Source organism: Cynara cardunculus (genome assembly GCF_001531365.2).
Source record: "Cynara cardunculus var. scolymus isolate 2C chromosome LG 17, CcrdV1, whole genome shotgun sequence".
Classification (NCBI taxonomy): domain Eukaryota; kingdom Viridiplantae; phylum Streptophyta; class Magnoliopsida; order Asterales; family Asteraceae; genus Cynara; species Cynara cardunculus.
The window spans coordinates 20,999,209-21,005,148 of NC_037544.1; positions in this window are offsets into that span (position 1 = coordinate 20,999,209).

The window sequence follows — 5,940 nt, forward strand, 5'->3', positions numbered from 1 at the left end:
AATGTGAGTGGAAAGTGAATATTAATGAAATGAAAKAAATTAAAACACTTTAAAAATGTTATTAAAATTACAAAATTATTCAACCTTTTTTTAATAAAGAACATATTTTTAAATGATATATTTATAAAAAAAATGTCATCTTTCATAATCTTTATCTCCTGTTTAAAAACATGAAAATTTAATGTCTTTTTTTTTTTTCTGAAGAACACAAACTAAAAAAATAATTTTCACGTGCTTTCTTTTCATCAATTTCTTTTCTTTTCGTATCTCCCCAAATTCGAGAACACAGTGTAAAGATAGTACCTTTTAGGGAGTGATTTGAAATTAAATTGAATTTTAATTCCGTGTTTAATTTGAAAGAAAGTTTGGATTTGTATGGATATAGACATCTCTYGGAGATTATTGTCATTTGAAATTCAAATCTTATGGGTTTCAATTGTTTTTATTGCATTTCTAAGTTTAATTTTGGTCCTTAATATTTGTAATTTTTAATGAATATCGTYCTTAAACTTTAAAAACTCGGATTTAGTCCTTCACGTTTAGTGCTGACAATGGACAAGGGTAAAACCTGCTAGAGATAAGTGTTACTTCAAGAGTGTTGGTTAAGATATTGAGATGAGAAACATATTAGTCTYCGGGAAAAATTATAAATTATCCTTAGAGTAGAAGATCTAGTTTTATCTTTATCCTTTTTTTATGATTATTTCTTCTTGCACTGACTATACAAAGCCTATGGCCTAAGGCTTCTAAACAATAAAGTGGTCAAGCATTAGGTGCCTCAATAAAGTGATCAAGCATTAGGTGCCTCCTATTGTTACGATATTTGGTTTTAACATTGGTATTAGAGCTCCACTTGACCTGGTTCGTAAAAGTCGAAAGAAGAGAGCAAATGCAAAAAAGATGAGTGAAGAAAAAGGCTTGGCTAACATACCCTAGTTCGATAAAAAAAWTTATGATCAGTGGAGCGAGTTCATGGTGAACCCGCCAAGGGAAAAAAGGTCTCTAGACCATGATAGAAAAAGGCGCTCAAGAAGTTGTGGCTGCTGATGGAAAAGAGTTGACCAACGCACAACGAACATAACTAGAGGATGCTAAGAGGAAAGATTATCAGGTAAAACACTATCTATATCAAGCAATAAATAGGGTCACGTTCGAGCAAATTCTAGATAGACGTACCTCAAAGATTGTCTGGGATTCGTTAAAAAGCAAGTTCAGAGGAAACAAAAGGGTAAAAAGATCGCTTCTTAACACTATCAAAAGAGATTTTGAAATACTACATATGAAGCAAGGAGAAACGATAACAGATTATTTTACCAAGGTAATGTCAACTGCCAACCAGATTAGAAGCAATGGAGAAATATTATMTGATACCAATATAGTTGAATACGAACATTAGCGAAAAGGTTCACATATGTTGTGATATCCATAAAGGAAGAAAAAGACGTGAGTACGATCTCCATCGACGAACTACAAAGCACGCTGATAGTTCATGAAACAAAGTTCAAAAGGTTGTTTAAGGATCATGAAGAGGAACAAGTCATACGGGCAATAATAGGGGAAGAGAGATATGGTACTAGAGGAAGAAAAAGAGTTCGTATAAGCTGTTGAGGTCGAATAAGGCATAGTTACAATAAGTTGTTTTGGAATTCTACAAGTGCCACAAGATAGGACACTTCCTATTATTGGAAAATGATTTCCTCCCCCTTCAAACATGTACAAACATATATACATTACAAGAAATGCTTTGGGTCGTAAAACACTATATATAAGTGGGCTAACAAAATAAAAACTAACCCAAACAAAAACAATATACTAACACCCTCCCGCAGTTTGATTGGGAGGTTTTCGGACGTGCAAACTGTCTCTAAAGTCGTGGAATAGAGATGTGGGAAGACCCTCCGTAAATATGTCAGCATACTGAGAACTGGAAGGGACATGGAGAACTCCAACAAGACCCACAACAACTTTGTCCCGGACAAAGTGAGTGTCAATCTCTATGTGTTTGGTATGTTGGTGTTGTACCAGATTGGTAGACACAGGGGTGGATGGCCTGCAGGGCCTTGGCCCCTGGGCTTKTTTTTAGATAGAGTAAAGCATTTCCAGCCTATTAAGGTTTTAAGTATAAAATTCTTTTGGGCCCCTCCAYTATTGTTGATCCAGTCCACTAAGTATAACAAGTCAGTCGGCCTAGCCATAACATAACGTCAACTCKATCACTCAACACTAAATCTATTCAGGTATTCAACGACGTCTCTTCCAGGCCAGGCTCCAGCTTTCTTTGACTGCAGACTGCAGTCCTGCAGTGCTCTGCTTCTCGCCTTCTGACCTTCTCCATCAAAGATCGCTTTCTGCGTTCTGCAGTTCTTCTTCTTCGAATGCAGCCCTGCTGCAGTGCTCTGCTCTACTCCAGCTTTCTGCTGCGGTGCTGCCATTCTTCTTCCGTCAGTAAGAGTGAGTACATTCCGTTAACKTTTCATCACTTGATTCACTTCATGTTTGGTGTTATTTTGGTTGAAAAATTGACATRGAGACAGACATGGAGTCAAATCTGTTTAGTTTAGGTCTAATTGTCTAAATTTTGTTTGATTAACGATTAGGTGATTTAGGTCTAAATTTGTTTGATACTATGTTTGATTGGGTTTAAAATGTGGAATGGAACATGTTGATCTAAATTATGTATACTTACCAATCTGATTTTTGCATCTGATTTGATCCAGTATTGAGCATTCTCTATTGACTATTCTAGTTGGTATCACCCTACCATATGTGGAATGGGACATGTTGCTCTTTGCTTTTTGTTACATATTGATATAAGTCATTAACATARAAGCATCTATTGATTAAATTTAGGACTTCATGTTCCATAGACTATAGTCTATTCACTTCATCACTTGTTTSAATGAGTATCTATGAATTGGTTTTAAAGTTRTTTACTTTRGGAAGTTCCTTTTTTTGCCAAAKTGGTCAAGTACTTAAGTGTCATAATGTTTCACAYARAGATGAATATGAAAACTCAATCKAYCATTCATGATWTTTTTTWAAAGAAAACATGCTAGTTCTTCTTCTCAAKATCCCAAAGAAACAACAAATGTAGATAATACCCCTACATCTAGTGTTCYGTCTATCGAAAACCCTTGCAAAAAGCTCAGATGGAAAGTAATGCTATTGATTTGGGTACACTAGAACGAAGTTTGCRTTATCAAGTAGTTAGTGCTTCCTCCAAATGCACCGACCAACTACGAGATGCACAAGTCAAGCAAATTGCATACTTGATTTATGTTGATGAATTGGAGACCGATAGAGGTCTCAATCAAATTGGTATATTACAACAAGCCGGASATACTAGATGGAGTTCTYATCTCATATCAGTTTCTAKCCTAATCAAGATGTTCAATCCAACTTGTGAGGTTTTGCTCAAAAAAYTTTAGGAAGGAACTGGTCCAATCAAAAGAGATGCATATTCGGCATATGAGGCTATGACGACATTTGAGTTCATATYTGTCTTGCATCTCTAAAGAGAAATAATGGAGATCAYTGATTTACTTTGTCAAGCTTTACAAAGGCAAGATCAAGATATTTTTAACTCATTGAGGTTAGTTGCATCTACCAAAATGTTATTGCAACTAATGAAAGATGAAAGYTGGGATGCTTTGTTGTGCCTTGTTAAGTCATTTTTTCAGGTACATAACATAATGATCATACACTTGAACATTGTTATCAAGTAAATCTTCATAACTTGTCTTCTTTTCTACTTGTTTTTTTGCCAGGTACATAATATAGATATTCCTGACTTGTCTTCTTCTTACTTTAGCAGAGGGAATCGAGCTCGTAATAAGCATAGTGATCATACACTTGAGCATCATTACCGAGTGGATATCTTTTATGAAGCAATTAATTATCAATTAATGGAATTWGATCATTGTTTCAGTGATGGTTYCGTAGAGATGYTTCGTCWTGCTTCAACTCTAAATCCCAAAAATGTGTATAAGACTTTTAAASTCTTGATGTACGACAACTAGTAGAGAAGTTCTATCATGAATATTTCAGTGATCATGAGAAAATAATTCACAAAATKCAACTTCAACATTATGYTATTGATGTCGTTCAACATACAGATTATAAGCAATTGACATCTACAGTAGAATTGTGTCAATGGTTGGTAAGGACTAGAAGAGAAACCACTTTTGATCTTATTTATCAACTAATAAGTCTATTACTTACTCTCCCAATTTCTACCGCGACAACCGAGAGATCATTTTCAGCAATGAATATTGTGAAAACATGAATATAGAATAAAATGGATAATGAGTTTCTAAACGACTCATTGCTTTTGTTTAKGGAAAGGGAAGTAGCTGAAAATATTAGTTTGGAGGAAATTGTGGAAGACTTCAAGGTCGCAAAAGATCGAAGGTTTCCACTTTGATTAGCGATGTTTGACATGTTCATATTTAACGTCTAGTTTTAGAGTTTTACTACATTATAACTTTGGACAATGTATTTTTGGTACCTCTGAAAATATATAATATATTAGGTTCGGCCCCTACGGTTGGAAAGTTAATTTTTCGCCCCTGGTAGACATATAAACTGCACTGACGTTGTCACAATGTACTATAGYAGCCTTGGTCATCAGACACTGAAGTTCTCAAAAGAGGTTCCAAAGCCAACTGGTTTATTCTACAACATTCACAACTCCACGATACGCAACTTTCATGCTGGATCATGATATAATACCCTAATGTTTTAAAGACCATCAAACAAGATTGTGCCCCATAAATACATAATAACCTGATGTGGATCTTCGTATGGCTGGGCATCTCCCCAGCCGACTTCTTAGTAAGCAATGAGGTCAAACGAGGAAGATGCATGAAGTTGAAGACTATGGCTGATAGTACCTCGAATGTACTGGAGAAGCCATTTGAGAGCATGGAGGTGCGACTCTATGGGGTCGTGCATGGACACACACAACTGTTGGACAACAAAAGAAATGTCTGGCATGGTGAATGTCAGATACTGGAGTGCTCCAGCTAGATTGTGGTATAATAAAGAGTCGACTACAGGTGGACCAGTGGCGTCTAGCTTCTGAATYGGTTCTGCTGGAGTTCGAGAGGGATTAGAGTTGAGCATGTGTGCCTGCTCAAGTATCTCAACTGCATATTTTTGTTGTGAAAGAAACAGACCAGTTGAAGATCGAACAACAGAAATGCCTAGAAAGTAGTTCTAGGCACCCAGATTCGTCATGGCAAACTCATGGCTAAACTGAGAAATGATTGGATGGAGGAATTTAGAGAAAGGAAGCCATGAGGATGATGTCATCAACATATAGAAGTAGGTACGCAGTAGCATGCTGTGAGTGATATATGAATAGAGACAAGTCTGAAAGACTGTTCTGAAACCCAATCTGAAGAGCATATCTRGTGAATCTGTRGTACCAAGCCCGAGGGGCCTGCTTAAGGCTGTATAAAGATCGTTGTAGGTGAAAAACATGGTCGGAAAGCTGAGAATCTCRAAACCTTGGTAGCTGGTGCATATAAACAGTCTCCTAAAGATGCCTGTGAAGAAATGCATTTTTCACGTCCAGCTGGTGAATGGGCCAGTGTTGGGAGATTGATAAACTGAGAACAGTGCGTATAGTAGCCTGTTTAACAACCAGACTAAAYGTCTCGTCACAACTGATATTTTTAGCTGTTATTGAAGACTTGGTTTACCCAGTCTTTAGGATCACCGAGAATAAAGGAGTCAACATTAGACTAGCAAGTAGCTCATTATTTTTCTTTTTTTTTTCAATCTTTCAGTTGTACGTGGCTTATATATATATAGCCAGTTTTTCATTCAATAAAGGCAAGCTTTGGAGGCTAAGTTTTCTGTGTGTTTACAAAGCTTCAGGCTTAACAATTGGTATCAGAGCCTTATCATGGTCTGATTGATCGAAACAAGTGAAGT